This window comes from Python bivittatus, unplaced genomic scaffold, assembly GCF_059951505.1.
Source record: "Python bivittatus isolate LINGU-HERP-01145 unplaced genomic scaffold, Pbiv_v1 ctg000060_np1212, whole genome shotgun sequence".
Lineage (NCBI taxonomy): Eukaryota > Metazoa > Chordata > Lepidosauria > Squamata > Pythonidae > Python > Python bivittatus.
Window position 1 is genome coordinate 3,594,780 of NW_028277044.1, and position 18,384 is coordinate 3,613,163.

The following is an 18,384-nucleotide window of genomic DNA, read 5'->3' on the forward strand; positions in this document are numbered from 1 at the left end:
CAAACAAAAATGTTGGATTATCATTGAAAAAAAAAAGGATATTATTTGGAATGCAGCTTTCAGTTCTGTGGAAGAAAGGTGGAATATGAATGCATTAAATGAACATTAGTGCTGTAGGATTTACAAATGTTGTGTTTTCTTTTTATTGCCTTTGGGCAAAAATTAAAAAAAAAAAGCATTACACAGATTTATATTTAAACTGATCCCAATATTTTGTTTTAAACTATTAGCACTTCACTCTTCATATCTTTGCAGTATAGTTAATATGAGAATAAATGAGGCAGTTCATAACATTTTATCCTATAGACCATAAGCTGTTGCTAGTGCCAGTTCGTAGGATTTTGCCTATCATTCTGTTTTAGAATACAGATTAATTCCTTTAAGGAGAAGACAGGTTCATATGGACCTTTGTGAATGCTCTATGTGTAACAGAAATAGCCATAAGCAAGTTGTATAGATCATGGTTTATGTACTGCTTTTAATGAACACTAACAGAAATTTCATTTTCTTTTTCATTCCAGGAGAAAGTGCCACAAGCATTACATACATTATCAGTATAAATGCAAAAGAATAAAAAAGAAAGAAAAAGAAAAAATAGACACAGGCATTTTGAGATTGAAGTTCCAAAGTACATTTCAAACGAAAAAGGAATTTTAAACACACAAAAGATACAAATTTGCATATAGATTTTGGATTTGGAATATCCTTCATCCTTCCCCCCAAAAGGCGTTTCCATGCCAGCTTTATGTATCAACAATGTCAATTAGAACAAGAGGCTAAACAGGGTCTTATTCAGCAGATTTAAAATAAGCAGCCTCAGAAACTTGTGAATTTGGCCAGTGAAAAATCAGGAAAGATAAGAACTTAAAATCTATTCACCCAGTTGCTTTTCTATCTCTGTGTTAAAAGATATAATTGGGCATAAAGTTTAAACTGATCTTAAAATATTTCTAGAGTAAGTTTGCAATGTATAGCTATTCTGAGTCCTTTCAAGTTTTCTCATTATTGATGATTTCAATTAATATAGAGAAACGCTGCCAAAGACTAACTTTAATATTTTTAATCATTATTTGAACTTTAGTATCCTTTATGATGATAGCTTTTTACTAGGATGAATGACTCATTTTGCCTTTTCTATGTCCCATATTTCCTTCCCTTTTAAAATTCCTTCAGTGAAAACCATTCTCTCCATCTCATTAAATGTGACCACTCCCAACATCCCTACCTTTGCTGGGCCAGGAAGGGGGGCAGGTTTACATGAACCCTTTCACATGTTCAAGTCCATGTGGAAAATGATTGTGCTGGTTAGACATATTCATTACTGGTAATATATCCCAGCTTCTCCTCCTTCTCTAATGAATGTCTATTGGAGATTTGTCAGAAGGCATTGCCTATGCACACAGAATGAATAGATAGTTTCTACATAACAAAAAGCACACTAATTGGGTATCTCTGCACTGAACTCAAGGAGGATAGAGTTTCTGTGAACATCCTTCTGTTTAGTCTTCAGGAGTATTTTTGTGCCTACTATTACAGTCTTCTTGAATCCTCTGTTTTCTGTCCCTTTCTAGTTCAACTAATAGGAAAAGAAACACTTTCATATAAAGCTTCTCTACCTTCCATTTTAAGCATAACTCTATAGATGCCTACTATAAATACTATCTGTATTATTCTGTATATCTTACATAAAAGGACAATCTCCTATTTGAAATTTTATATTTGAAATAATGTTTCTCCAAAGCCTGATTCAAGGATAAAGAAAAATTAGAATACAAGCAGGGGTTCAACAGGTACTGTACATTGGCTGATTTTCCTCCTCCTATGTTCAGATGTAAAGCAGATGTCATAATGAAGAGATTTGGTATTTTAGTTATAGTAAGTAATAAGCTATATATTTCATGAATATTTGTGACTTTTTTCTGACTATGCAATTTCTTATTTTTGTTTGATATATGTGGCAATTCATCTCCACTGGATGAATTATAGAGGAACAGATGGTTCTCACTATTTCATTCTCTGTTTTAAACAACTGAATACATTTGTGGTGTGTGTGTGTGTGTGTGTGAGAGAGAGAGAGAGAGGGGGGGGGGTGTTATATAAATTTGAAGGTAAAATATAAAGACATTCTCACTTTGTCGTATAACCTACTGGATGAACAATCCAGAGGGCTTATTTAAAGAAATTGAATAGACCTGTGGGCTTTCTCTGGGGGATAAGGGGAGCTTTTAGAAAACAGCAGGATTCCTGTTGTTTCCTATGTCTGGTAAATTTGAGAAGAATTTTGTTCCAACAGAATACAACCAACTCACAATGTTTTAAGCAAGGTTGTTTTGTTCCAGGTTCAACATTATAACAGTATGCAGTATGGTTCCTAGATAACTTAAAAAAAAAATCTATCTATCTATCTATCTATCTATCTATCTATCTATCTATCTATCTATCTATCTATCTATCTATCTCTATCTATCTCTATCTATCTATCTATCTATCTATCTATCTATCTATCTATCTATCTATCTATCTATCTATCATCTCTCTCTCCTTGATTCATGAGGAATCTCACAAAGCAGGGTCCCTTCAGCTTCCATTTAAATCACTTTAACCAAACCTCATTCTGAACCTCTGTCAGCAGGGGAACCTGTCAGGTAATTTTGTGTGTGTGTGGACCCCCATAGTGTTGACTCCTGGCAACTGCCTGGACTAGTCCCTGGAGTTTTCTTGGCAAGGTATTTTGGAAGTGGTTTGGCCTTGCCTGCTTCCTAGGGCTGAGAGAGAGTGACTGGCCCAAGGTCACCCAGCTGGCTTCATGCCTAAGGCAGGACTAGAACCCAAAGTCTCCCGGTTTCTAGCCTGATGCCTTAGCCATTACACCTGACTGGTTCTCTGGGAGTAAAGTGATTACTCCCTTTTTTTGACAGATCCAGTAAGAAAATAAACCTCTGGCTGTTGATAGACAAAATAGCTTTACATTACTGCTTGCATTATTGGACCAATAGCCAAACAGGTACAAGAAACACTTTAAAACAGTAACTATTGAACTTCATAAGAATGGATCCCTCAGTCATGAGCAGCTTGTTCAGATATCACAATCTCTAACACATGTGTCACCAACTGCAAAGACTACATAAAGAAGCAGTCCAGTTCAAAAGCACAGTACACTTTCAAACAATTTAACTCCACCCCACCCATCTGTAAGCCACAGGTGCCTTGCAAAATTCTCAGAGAACAGTTTGTCACACTTCTTTTCACTGCTTGATCTTGAACATCCTCTTTGCTGGTTCATCTGAGTCCCATCTGATGAATTTGAGTCCCATCTGATGATCATTTTTGGCTCAATCAGCCATAATAAACTCCAAACCAACATACACTGGATGCTTCCCTTCCTTTTAGCCTTGATCTTTCCCTAGCCAGTATTTACTAGATGCTCCTCAAGGATGAGATGTCCACCTCTCCAAATCCACATAGGATGATTTACCAAAGTCTTGTTCTTTCTTTCCTTTACCTGCTACTCATAAGCCTATCTCTTTCTTACTTCAAAACCTTGCCTCTTAGCTCCCTTGAGTAACATTTCTATCACTAACTCTTTAAATTATCTCCATAGGTTTCCTCTTATCTAAACAAACCATGTCCTCTTCTGTGTTCATTACTTCAGGTTATCTTCTGCTTTTCTCCTCTACCTATGTATATCTGTTGGTGTTTAATGGAATCCCTATGTCTAAAACTTGTACTTCAAACTTCACAGCATTTATACACTTTCCCAGACTTAGTTTTTGTTTCTTCCCTCTCAACTGCTCAAGGCAATCTTTTCCCTTCTCTTGAGGTCCTCAATTCTGATTTCCTTGACTACACATAATGTGCTAAGAACTCCTTCTTACTGTGATTCATTTACCTCCTGTTCCTCCAATTTATTTTAATATTTGAGGATCCTATTTCTCTACTTCTATATCCCCTTAGGTACATAAACCAGATCTTAAGCATTCAAGCTAATTTCTTGGCTTCTGATGGCCACCCCCTACCAGTCTGCACCAGATCCATTCACTTTCCAACTCTATTGTAACTCTCCTAGTTTCAAATGTTTTTAAATAACTGTTTCAGTTTGTCAATTGTGTCTCATATCTTCATATTTCAAATGTGAAGATGGTCTAACACTGATATTTTGTGGAAGAGTTATTAGGAATAGAAATGGAATGTATTAAAAACAGTGGGATTCTTCTATCACAACAGCAACCCAGGAACATAGGTCAGTGAGTAGCATTATTCTCTTACCACAACTCAGCAGATCAGTTTGGGAAACAGTGGTTTGCTAAAGGTCATCCATTAAATTCAAGCCTAACTTTTATTAATGCTTCTTAAGTTTCAATGTCTTCCTTGACTAAACCTTTCATATGTGACCTAAAATTGTTCTATGAAGACTGCCAAGATCTGGTGCTTCTCGAAAAGGAAATAAAACAGTGTTTGAGATGGTTGTGAATCTCTTTGGAGATTTCTTGTTTTGTAGCAAACTGAAAACCTGTCAGAAATAAGGATTTTTGTTTGTTTGTTGGTCTAAATATAAAACTAGAACAAAGATTACAGGTATAGTCAACATTCAACCTAGTCAAAAAGGAGAAATTGTACAGGAAAAAGACGATTCCTTAAATTATCACTGTTTCAGTTATTAATTTGGAATAGATTCTAAAGCATGTCTTGCTTTCCATTACTGCCATTCTTACTGCCTTTTATATCTTTTATAGGTATAGCAATTAAATTTTCCTGCCTAAGATTTAATATCTTTCTTTAAAAGATGCTGGGCATTTATCTAGGAAAAAAGTATGACTCACTCCAGATTAAATATACTGAATGGTTCATCCCAATAGGTTTGAAAATAAAAGATCATCTTTGACAGTTCCCCCTTCCCAATTCAAAAAGGATAAAGGAAGGGGGGAACCATCTCTCATTCTGCACATTAATATTATTCCTGCTAGAGTAAGAGAAAAATTGGAAAGGAACAATGGGAAAAGGTTAGCAAATATCAATAAAGTATATTATTTAAATATTTAAATTTCAACATTATACTTAAAGTTCATCCAAATCCAGTCTTAGAAATGCAGATGTCTCTACATCTTTGTCTACTGCTGTGTGTGTGTGTGTAAGCATTAAATGTAACTCAAAGTCATATGAATAAAAAATAATGGATATTATTAAGCATAACACCTTTTGCAAGTAAATATGGCTTGAGATTTTTCTCTTCCTACAGTAAAAAAGTATTGCATATAAAATCATCATGTGTTATACCACAGATGATAAAATATTAAAAAATATACGTAAACAGAAGATGGGGTTTCACTGTGAGCTGAAGCTCAGTATTTAAAAATCCCATTTTTCTACCTCTGTTTTAGTTAAGCCATTAGTTTTCCAGTTCATCAACCCAATTACAATCTTTATAGGATACCATTAAACTTTCCTGGTGTAGTATTTGCTGGCCTAGCATAGTCCACATAACACTACCATGAATCAGAGTTCCACAATCAGTCACCTCAAATGGTAAAGATTTCTTTTATTTACAGGAAGACATCTAACCACACATAGCAATCGGCACATGTAAAATAGCAGTGAGTACCTCTCGGAAAGGGATACTGTTAATATATAACAACTTACTCTTATTAAGAGTAGCTATCTACCATACATCTGCTGACTAGCTACTCTTCTTATAATACCCCATGCCAAATCTTCCCTCTTTTAGAAATATGTCAATAGGGCTAATCTACTTTTACATACATGAAGTTATGTCCATTTTACTATATTAAAATTCTTCATAACGGCACTATTATACATTTCATAATCCGGAAACCTTATTGATTTCACCCACTTTGGGTGGTACAAGAATTAGGTCAGCTGTCTGAATGGAGTTTCAACAAGTGCCATGCCTTGGTCCAAATCCTCTAGGTCTTGTATACTAATTTCATGAGATACAAAAACTTCTGTAATCCAAGTCACTGCCATAGATTGATCTTGCCTAAGATATCTTTGATTCCTCTGATATCTCTTGCTTTGTCTTCTACCACCTAGGACCAAGAAACCTCTCCTTTTTGAAAAATAGAACCTGGAATCCAGCTGTTGTCCATCCAGAGTTTAACTGATTCACCCAACCTCAACTGGATGAAATAATTAATATCTTTGTTACATTACTGCTTTGGGAGGTGTTTCAGTCAGACTAAGTGAGAATGTACTCCCTTTAGAACCTCAGGAGTCAAGTTGTCACTGTGAGGACAGTAGTTTCTACAACCTGTCCATTCATAGCTGGGAGGGAGTGAAAAGATGTGTCCCTCAAGTGAAGAAACATGAGGTGTGGATTGGTGCCATATAGAAGAGCTTTATTCACATCGGTTTCACTTCTGAATCATTCTCCCTGCTTGACTGATGGACTGCTAGAATTAGGGCTAGCATGGATTACCTTTATGGGTAAATTCCTGCATTGCTCAAATTGTAAAAGGGATATGATCACAAACAAGCTCAAAGGGAATTCCATGTTGTACAAATATGTTAACTTGGCAATAACTTCAGCAGAAAACGTATTCCAGAAGCCTAATATATTTGATACTTAGAATAATAATTATCTACCAGTATAATTGAGTGTTGCCTTGTCTCAAAAATATAGTTACTTTCATCCAGGGTAATCCAGGCATCTTACAAGGAAGAATAGGTTCTCTCACATTGCTATGTTGAAGCAATTGACACTGTGAATAACTTGCTATAAATTGCTTGATCTGTTTATTCATGCCTGGTACATGCCTTCAACTGCTGAATGTTTTGATGTGCTGGGAAAGAAATTTCAATATTTCCTTCCTGGTGCTTAAGGAGACTATTATTTTAGACCCCATAAAACATTTGCCAATAGCCATCTTGCTCATCTAAAATTATGACCAGTTTTTTCTCTGTAGGAAGGTTCTGCACATCATGCACCACTGGTAGAGTAAAATGCTGTATAGTTTTATTAAGTTATTTGGGATCCAAATGAATGCATAAAAATCCATCTTTTCTGTGTAATGCCTAGTCTGCTTACCCATGCTGTTGGAATAGTAAGTTGAGATATAACCCTTGATGCCTCTAATCTCTCCATAGTTGTTTTTAACTCTTGAAGGATAATCACACCTATGAACTTCAGCAACTCTGTACAGTATGCAATAAAAAACCAGGAAGGGCCCCAGGCTTTCAAAAACATCTAGGAGATACTTCAACATGTTCTCCTTAGTAGCTAAGGGAGTTTGTGTTAGTTTTATTGTTCTTTGTAAAACTTTTAATAAAACGTATTAACAAAAATAAAGTTCTGCATGCTGTGCTGCCTTGTCTTCTAATAGCATAGAAATCCAATCCAGCTTATTACATGCCTATTTCAAAGTGGGTTGTAACCACAGTCTCCAATTTAATACAGCCCCAACTAAATACTACCAGATTCACCAAGGGATGTCTCCTTTGTACAAAACCTGGTGATGATTTTGCTATCTGTTGAGGAACAGCATAAGCCTCAGCTTCCACATCGAACGTGAGTAACGCTGGTACTTTAGCCACAGGTATTGTGGAATGCCTCGGGCTTTTCCCATTTGTTGTCAGCAGCTAGTACGCTCCCCTGTTGTTCTGAATATAATGCCCTCACCAAAACCATATTTATTTCTTTTGCCGACTTTTTATGCAGACTTGGTTTCCTGAGTGTGTTTTGCAAAAGGATGTTTGTCAAAGCTTTGTAACACACAGCACTAAATGCTGGCCAATATCTTGGGTGTGAGCAATTCCACAACACCTGCACATCTGACCCTCTCCCGTTTATGCTGGGAGCTTACTAGCTGCTGACTTCGCCAGAAGATCTCAACTTCTTCAGCCTAGAAAGCTAAGTAAGGTGTCTGTTCCAAAGCCAAGTTAAGCTGCAAGGGATACATCTCCTTCCCAGAGGCACCCAACATTTGCATCTGAGATGTCAAGGTTTCTTCTGCTCTGTCTCTATCTACTGCTTTATCCAGAGACAAATCACGCTGATACAACAGGATCTTCTTCAGCTGAACACACACCACACGTAATCCGATCCTTTATAAGTGGCTCACAGAGTTCAAAAAATGCACATGTGTCAGAAGTCTTTTTAACTCCCTAACATATGAATCAACACTCTCCTCTGATCCTTGAGTTCTCAAAAAAGGACCTGTGTTTCTCAAAAGTAATGTTCCTCCTAGGGACAAAATATACAGCTAACTTTTCTAATATTATTTACTAACATTATTAGTTTGTTTGTTTGTTATCTTATCTTCCTCTTCTGAAAACTGAAGCATGCAAATCCCCCATGTCTCTTCACTAACAAGATCCAGTACCTGTTAGCAATCATATGCAATTGAAATGCCTGGAAACATTTATGTCAATTCTCCTGCTGTTATAAGGACACTGGGGATTAAAAGTGAAGCTATTTAGAATTAGCTCACTTCTGATACAGTATAACATTTGCTGGCCCAGCAGCATTCCTGGGGCTCTACCCTGAATCTGTGGATCCACAATCAAGTGACCTTGGAAGGTAAACAGTCTATCTATCTATCTATCTATCTATCTATCTATCTATCTATCTATCTATCTATCTATCTATTCATTCATTTAAAGAAGTCAGCCCAGCACACATAGCAACTGGACACAACAGTGAATACCAGAAAGGGATACTGTCAATATATATAAATTACTGCTCTTAAGGACATATCAGCTGATATGGTACCTGCTACGTGACCATGGTGTGCCTGAGCTACTCATAAAATGGGTCTAGATGCTCTGTGAAAGTTGGCATGCAGCGAGGCTTGGCATTATCACCCTAGCCATTCTTTCTCAACATGGACACCATCATATGAGACCTGTATCACAGTACCCTCTGGGTCTTGCTCTATTCTGACGATGTCCTGCTCACAGCTACCACCAGAGAAGAACTGCAGCGTTGTGTCCAGTCATGGAATGACTGTCTTAGCCAATTAGGGTTGTGTCTCAATATCAAGAAGACTGAATATTTAGAGACTAGCCCGAGTACCTCCACCATCCAGGTCAGTGGAGAAGATCTAGTGAAGACAAACTCCTTCCATTACTTAGGATCCCATCTGCAAAGTGATGGCAGCATTAATGAGGAAGTGCACATCAGGGTGAATGCAATATGGCTGTGGTGGAAGGAGATCACTGGAGTGCTTTGTGATAAGCTTATGCTAATCCATCTAAAATTGAAAGTGTACAGAATGGTGGTCCGCCCAGTAGCACTGTATGACACTGATTGCTGGCCAACCACCAAAAATGTAGAAGGCCCTCTACATGCCATGGAGATGTACATGCTCCATTGGTCATTAGATGTTTCCCTTCTCACCCACATTAGCAATGATACAGTCTGGCAGCAGATGGGCATTGCACCAATAAAAGAGAAAATGTGGGGAAAAATGCCTACAGTGGTATGGTCATGTTCTATGAGCCGCATCCCACACCGTCACCTGCACCACCTACCGCTATAACACTGATCAGAAATACCTGTGTGGAAGACCAAAGAAAGGGTGACAGGACACAATTAATGTGGACATGAAAAGTATACAGTTGGACCTGGCTGCTGCATTCAATCGCATGAAATAGCATTCATTGATCCGACAAGTGGACCCTGTAGCTGAAGAAGAATGCTGTTAAGGACAGCTACCTGGCAGGCATCTACTGATCAACAATTCTTCTTAAACATATATACCCATAGGCCACACCCAGAGCATGGGCTTCCTTGGGACTTAGATGCACAATCTTTACCTTTTGTCTCAGACAATGACTAAAATCTATCTTTCTTTTTATTACATATCGAAATGGGCAAAAATAAAGTTGCAAAATTATTTGAACATTGCACAGCATTCACACAATCAATTAACTGAAGCATTTCACATCAAGGCTTGTGAAGTAATTACTTAGTCTATCTAAACCAACACAAGCAATACCTATAACAAATCCAGTTGTCCATTTGAAGTAACTCCAGAATGAAAGTTTTTAAACCTTCCTAATCTAAGTGGACACCCGGAGCTATAGACAGTCTTTTGAAAGCCGTTCCTGGATGTTTAATGATTTCTTTGCAAAGAACTTCAGAAATTTATTTTGAGCTGGCTCTGATGTGTCTTTAAACTTTGTTTGTGGGGAAGTTCACTATAGTGAGGAAAGCTTATGTTTTGAGAGTGCCCCAATCAGTCCTGGTTGTTGAATAAAGTACTCACGCAACTTGTTATCCCTTTAATCTTACTGGCATATTTGTTCATTTAGGCTTCTTTTATATATCTATGTGACCTACATGAAGCTCCCATAGCAGTCAGCAGCAAAGAGAGAAGAGAGAGAAACTCCACAGAAAGTTAAAAAAAGCTGAATAGTTTTTCGCAGAACTGTATAGCCCGCATAAACCTTGGTCATGTTGACTTTTCTAATTTGCATCCTTCAACAGCAATCTAAATGAACCTATCAGGAATACGCAGACTGAATTCAGTGGCAGTTATCATTCCATAGACATACAAAGGATTGATCCGCAGTATCAATAGAAATAATATATTAATATATACTTCCATTTGGTTGGCTCTGCAGCCTTTAGAAAGGCAGTTAAGGCAGTTCTTTCCCCATGTGCTTGAGTCAGGATGAGTAGGATTCCCAACTGGAGAGGTATAGTGTATTTTAGTCCTGATTGCCATTTAATTGTTTTAGTTTGCTTTAAAGGCGTGTGTTATTTTTCTTCTGTGTTTTTGTTTAATGCTTTTGTACACTGCTAGAGTCACATTGTTTGAGCTGGGCAGTCATATAAATATTCTAAATAAATGAATGAATAAACAGATTTTTTTGGCATCTAACCCACAATAGAGACCACTAAAAGCTCTTTAATGCAGTTTAATGAGTAAAATGATCTTGATAAATACACATTACATTTGATGTCCGCCATGGATAGCAGTAACATATTTCAGACAACACTTAAAATTCACAGTCATACACTGGTAGCTCCATTAGCAGAAAGAAACTCATGGAACTGTCATATCGTCTGTCAAAAAGCTGTTTCATTTTCCTCTTTCCCATGTGTTAAGTTATGATTATTGCCAATATAGGTAAAAATGTGTGTATGTGTTATATGCTTCCATGCTGACTACAAAAGAATTTGTAATACAATGTTTTTCTTTTTGAGATAGTGATAGCTGGAGGATGTGGTCTGGCAGAGAAGTTTTATGATCCACTCACTCATTTGCAATATCTCAACTGACTTTTCACTTTAACAGTGAAAATTAAACCACACACTGTTGTCATATTTTTGCCTGATATGCCATATTCATTTCTAATAATGGCTTCCTTCAGAAGAAACATGAAAACCTTAAATGGCACAAAATGAATGCTCATGGAAAAATGGTTAACAGCTATACACTGTCTCAAGAATAAAGTTTAGCAAATATGGTGGTTCTTGAGTTATGTCTAACTTGAACTGTTTCTTTCTTTCTTTTCTTGAAACTCAACTAATGCAGAAGCCAGCTCTGCTAGATCAGTTGTTCATGCAGGGAGAAAACATTTTCTTGATATATGGCTTGATTACCAAACCCAGACTGTTAAGTATTCAAGCATGAATTGCAATCTGAAGATAAATCAGAGGTGTCAGATAACTCACATGACTCTACAGTGAATGTGAAGGGTTTTAACAGGATGAAGGGCTATGAAGACCTTTAACTTAAATTAAACAGATGTTATATCTGATAGAGCTTCTTTGGTAAATTTAAGTGGCTCACAGGTTAAGATCAGTGAATGCAAGGGAAGCTAAAAGTAATGATACAGAGTATTAAAGGGATAAAACTTTCCAAGGCCAATTGGTAAAAATAAGTACGTAAGTAAGTAAATAAAAAATATAAAGAATGGTAATGAACAATTTAATTAAGAGTGATAAAATTTGATTATATCTTAAGTTCCAGTAGTGAACTAATTAATTCCACATTTGCCAAGTGTATTAACTGAATTACTCCTTGGGAAATACATATATATTTTAACCATTCAAACAGAGCACAGAACGTATCTAGATTATTCTTGGATTAAAAAGGAATTTTGTTTTCTCCATTAGTTAATCATTTGTGTTCCTGCTAATTACATTAGCCACCAGTTGCCTTGTTTAGCTACCTTACACATATCCCAAAAGGGAAACTGACAGATCTACCTCCAGATTCTTAAGGGATTCAGGGGGAAAAAAATGCACAGCAGTATTCAGAGAAAGGATAGTTTTCTTCAGAACAGACAGATATTTATAGAGAGACTTCCAATAATCTGTCTCTATTGCCTGAGCAAGTCAGCTTGTAAAGGGGGGGGGGGGAACCCTTTATTCTGAGGAGTAAATAATCAAAACAGCCATTTTGTCATAATTCTTCATTATATAGTCCTCAATTATTTTATATTTTACATTATTATTTTATATTTTTTTCAGACACAGAATGGGAAGGACTCTTCTAGATAACCTAGATCAAAATTGCTTCAAATTTTGATATTTTGGAACAACTAGTCAAGCATGGAATTTAGTCAAAATCAGAGTAATCATGCAAGTAAGAAAGCTTGATGTTTTGCCTTCATCTTGATTTTAAGATTAATTTGTATCCTAGTGTGAACTAGTACATTCCTGGGAGGGATCAGATCTTACTTCCTGTCAATTTTACAGTACACTTATTTAAGTTTGATCTCATCACACTTTAGGATCCTGACACTTCAGTAGAGTTGGGCAGTTTCATGAGTTCTAGTTCCATGCTAGATTGCATTGTGTCATTAGTGAATATTAGCTAAGGGGAAGTACACCTGATGCTACTACAAAGATTTTGATTATAGGCCATCAAGTTGTTTTGACTCCTGGCAACCACTTAGATAGATTTTCTTCAAGACAATCTATCCCCAACCTGTTCTTTCAAGTCTCCCAGTAGTGCAGTTATCGCCACTGTAACTGAGTCCATCCATCTTGCTACTGGGTGTCCTCTTCTTCTCTTTCCTTCCACCTTTTCCAGCATTAGAGCCTTTTCCAGAGTGATGGGTCTTCACATTATGTGTCCAAAGTAGAATAATTTGAGCTTGGTCATTTGTGCCTTAAGTGAGAACTCTGGGTTGATTTGTTTGATGATTCATTGGTTTGTTTTCTTGGTTGTCCAGAGCATTCTCAGGAGTCTTCTCCAACACCAAAGTTCAAAGGCATCAATACTTTTCCTATCCTGCTTCTTTAAAGTCCAACTTTTGCTTACATAGAGTGTCACATTCTGATCTTTGTAGGTATAGATACCTCATGGCATTTGAATATCTTTTCCAAGGCCTTCATGGTGCTCTACCAAGTGCTAGTCTGTGGTGTATTTCCTGATTGCTTGTTCTTTTACTGTTGATGGTTGATCCTAAAAGGCAGAAGCTATCCACCACTTTTATATCTTCATTGTTAATTCTAAGGCTGGTTGTTCTACCTGTAGTAATTAGTTTGGTCTTCTTTATATTTAATTTTAGTCCCATTTTTTCGCTGTGCTCTTTGACTTTTAGTACTAGGGCTTCTACATACTTTACATTTTCAGCTAGCAAGGTGGTGTCAACAGCATAGCACAGGACATTGACATTTCTTCCTCCAATTTTAAAACCATACTCATTTTCTTCTAATCCAGCTTCCTTTAATATATATTCTGCATATAGGTGGAATAAATAAGGGGAGAGTTTGCAGCCTTGTCACACTCCTTAGCCAACCTGGAGCCAGTCCGTTTCACAATGTTCTGGACTGTGGCTTCCTGACCTGTACATAGCTTTCTCAGGAGGACAATGAGATGCTGACACAATCAAAGGCCTTTCTATAATTGATGAAACACATACTGATTTCTTTTTGGTATTCTTTGGTTTTCTCAATTATCCAGCATGCATATTCATTCAACAATAATGTCTCATGTTCCTCATCCTTTTCTAAAGTCAGCTTGAACATCTGGCATCTTTTTCCATGTGGGCTCTAATCTGCATTGGATGATTCTAAGCATTATTTTGCTAGCATGCAAAACCAAGAACACTGTACAGTGGTTTGTACACTGTTAAGTATCCTTTGTTTGGTATTAGAATGTAGATTGACCTCTTCCAATTTGTTGGTCACTGTGTCATTCTTCAGGTCTGCTGGCATAGCTTGGTTAGAACCTTGACTGATTCTTCTTCTGTCACTTGTCATATTTCAGTGGGTATTCCATCAGTTCCTGTAGCCTTCCAACTTGATAATGATCAGAGTGCAGAATAAACTTCATCTTCTAGTACTAGAGGTTCTTGTAAATAAGGAATATCCCTAAGGTATCTTAGATGTTGGCACCCCTACTGTATAGAGTTTCAATATACTCCTTCCATCTTCCTTTGATCTCCTTTGAATTGGTTACAATCTGTCAACTGGCATCCTATAGCATACCAATTTGAGGCTGGAACCTTCTTTTGAATTCAGAGATCTTTTGAAAGACTTTCCTTGTTTTTCCATGTCTGTTTCCATCTTCAATGTCTTTATAGATGTTGTAATAGAGCCTCTTGTCTCTTCTAACAGCTCTCTTGAAACTCTTTGTTGAGTTCGTTTCTGAGATTTTTCTCTTTCTTGGTTTTGGCTTCTGTTCTCTTCTCTTCTTGGCAATTTCCATGGTTTGTTCTGACATCCAGTTTGCTCTCTCCTCTTTTTTTCATTTCTGGCAGTCTCTTTTCACATTCATCCTTAATGACTTATTTATTCCATAATTCCTCTAGTTCTCTATCAATGAATTTCAGGACTTCAAAGCAATTCCTGATGCTTTCGTTGGAAATGATGGGTATATATTCAAGATCATATCATGGAAACTGGCTTTCCTATTCTTCTTTAGCTCAACTTGGAGCTTGCACATGAGCAGTTCACAATCTGTTCCACAGTCAGCACCTGGACATGTCTTTGATGCTATAATTGAGCTCCTCCACCTCCTTTTAGAAATAATATAGTCAATTTGATTTCTGTATACTCCATCTGGTGATGTCCATGCATAGAGGCATCATTTTGGTTGCTTACTACAAAGAATCTGATGAAATTTAAAATATTAACAAATCCCCCCCCCGCAAATACTTTGTCTGATGAAGAGTTCAGGACCATAAAAGTTTGCACGTATTTTGGTGGTGATCTTCAGGCTGACCTAATAATGTTTATCTTAAAATAGATTTTGAGAACTTTGCTTATGCTCAAAACATTGTATTTTTCTCCTGCAGGCTGTCCAAATAACATTCTAAGAAAATTTTAAATCAATCAGTAAAATCAAAAGGTGGTTTAGAATCATTTCAGCTTCAGCCGTCAATATTTCTGCCAGATGTTTTTAAGCCTTATTAAACATAATTTAAACAAAACAAAACCAAATATATCAGAAGAAAATCAGAAAAAAAAAAAAATCTAAGACAGTAATACTACACCCACTTGGGGATTACTAATGAGTAGACATGCATTAGGATTTCAGGAACAAAAAACACAGACTGAAAAGTCAGTTTGCCACACATCTTTCCCTAATGTATTTGGTGTTTAAATATAGTAGGAAGTAATAATCTCCTTCTGCTGGCACTGAACCATTAGGACTAGGCATTTTCAGAGTATACATATCCACATTTGTACACAAAAGCAAAATGCTCAGAAAATCCATACACATATCTATACGCAAATAGATTTAACCACAAGTCTAAAAAGCAAACTTGTGGAGTTAGCAGCATAAAATTCATAGGAAAAACAACAGACACTAATTTTAGGTTCAGCAACGAACAATGTGTATCTTCCGATATAAGGGATGACAGGAGCTTCAGTTCAATGACTTCTGAAAAACTACACATTGCCCAGTCTTGGTTTAGATATGCAACTAGCATTGTAAATAACCTCAGCAGTTTTTACTCGGGCAAAGGTGGGAGGAACGTTCTCACGAGCCACACTTCTCAATGTTCCTCATGTGGTGGGTGGCCTTTTATATGTTAAACATAAGGTGTGCTGGAAATTATGAGTTCTAGAAGCACTTACAGACTAAATATTCAATATTCTATAGTACCACTAATGACAAACTATTATAGCACTATGATTAATGAAGAGTTAAAATCTGTAGGAGGACCCATATTCTTGCATGAGGCTTCATAGGTATCTTGTTATTGTTAAAATGGCTATTTGGGATTGTGTCTGTAGACTGATAAAAACAGCCGAGCTGCTTTTCTAAGAAACATTTGAAGACTTATAGAGAAACTAGGGATATGACAATATTGATATATTTGCACTGGGAACTTGACTCCAACATTCTTACACCCCTCGTATCTCCAAGCATAAAATCGCTAAAGGAATGAATCTATATATTGTGATGTCGGGAGTAACTACAGCTTTTATCATTAGGATATCTATTTAAATTAGTAATGTAATCTGAATTGGTTTACACAAGACACTGGATGTCCTATCAGGTATTAGATCCAGGCTGCAAGAATCTAGATGACCACCAGATGGCAGCAAGGAGATACAGAAAACTCTTAAATTTAGTGGTCGTCCATGTATTTATAGTTCAGAACTGATAGATCTTCTAGAAATTCTCACCTCTGTTGATGTTGACAGCCCTGGATACACATGAAAAATCACATGTGCTATTTGTCATAGCAGAATATGCACGAGTCATCTTGTTTCCAGTGCTTTTCCTAACAGAAAAAATAATTCAGTATGTTTTTTTTTAATCCAATCTTCTGTGTCTATGTTTTTACTTCTTTCTCTGCTAAATCAGCAGTACAGAACATAAACCATGAACAATACCTTTCAGATTAAGATATAAGCAAATTCCTAACTCTCCTTTAGGAAGAAGGGATGATTTCATTTGCATATATGCTTCAGAAATAAGCATGCAAGCCAAAGATGCGGCTGCTTATTTTAAATCATTTTGCACCATTTTGTTTGTGCACCTTTTATAGAGATGTTTGAAGAATTAAATCTTTGGGAAATTCAATTAGAATATATTTTATCCACAACTGGACAAAAGTACAGAGAACATACTTCTCTAATAATATACTTCATATACAGGATGTATATGTATATGCATATGTATATGTATATACACACATACACACAGAGAGATACATACGTGTTCTGGAATAAAATTTAGAAATGTATATATTGAATGAAAACCTATTTAGAAATTGGCATGTTGAGAAAGATAGGCAATCTGTGTGTGTGCATGCATATATCACACACATATATCTACAACTGATTATTTTAATGCAGATGTTAAAAATAGAAATTCATAATGCAACAATGTAGTGGAAGACAGTTATGGATGAACGCAACTAGAAACTGCTGTTCCATATTTTACATTTTTACTGATTTATAATATAATAAAGAGAAGTTTTAAAGCATTGTTGAAATAATTGACTTATGCTATCCAGAATAATACAAATTCTCCCCATGGTCACACAGAACAAACATCCAACAAAATTAAGGCAAAATATTTCTTTCTGATTCATTTTATCATCAGGTTATGTGTTTGTCAAGGGAGTCTGCAAGAAGGGGTTAAAAAAGTCAAGATGGTGATTGCAGCAACACACTTCAAGTCTATCCCTTTTGTATGTGCAGGTTTTGCAAAGAATAAGGAGGAGGAGGGGGAGGAGGAGTTGTTTTCTACTTCCTACATTCCTATATTTCCACTTCCTATGTTCTGGATGTGAAGAGTCCCTAACACTGCAAGGCAATGATGAAAGCATGATTTCAAAGCTTGTGCCCTAGACATTGTCATAGACATTGTCATCAGCATTCCCCGACCTCTTTCTCTTCAGATATGCTGGACTACAACTTCCAGAATTCTCAGGCAGCATGGCTAAACCCTATTCTGACTGGGAATTCAAGAAGTGTAGTCCAATACATGTAGAGAATACAGGTTAGAGAAGGCTACTCTAGTTTTACAAGCTATGAATGTCTTGCGTAAAGTCAGTGTAAGATCATACTTCATGAGAGATTACAGGAGAAGACAGTAATTAAGAGAAAATAGCTAATTTTAGTTTAAGGTAAATCTGATCAAGTAATATATTAGTGATATAGCACATACAGTACTTCTGACTAGAACAAGGAAATCTCTCAAGACAAATTTAGCAATCTAAATGTTAACTATGTATCTCTTCTCAGTCAAACAGATTGCTAAATTCATATAAAGAATCAGCCTACCTGATTTTCATACTGAAATTCAAAACATTGCCAGTTTTTTCAGTTTTATCATGGAATGCATAATTCTTTGACACAAGAAATGAATAACCAGATGGTGTCTCCCTCCCTTTGTTCTTTTATCTTTTTATCATTTTTTTTCCTGATACACAATTAATTACAAAGTCACTTCAAGTAAGACTCTGGCAAATAAATTCAAAATCTTATTAAGAAACTTTCTT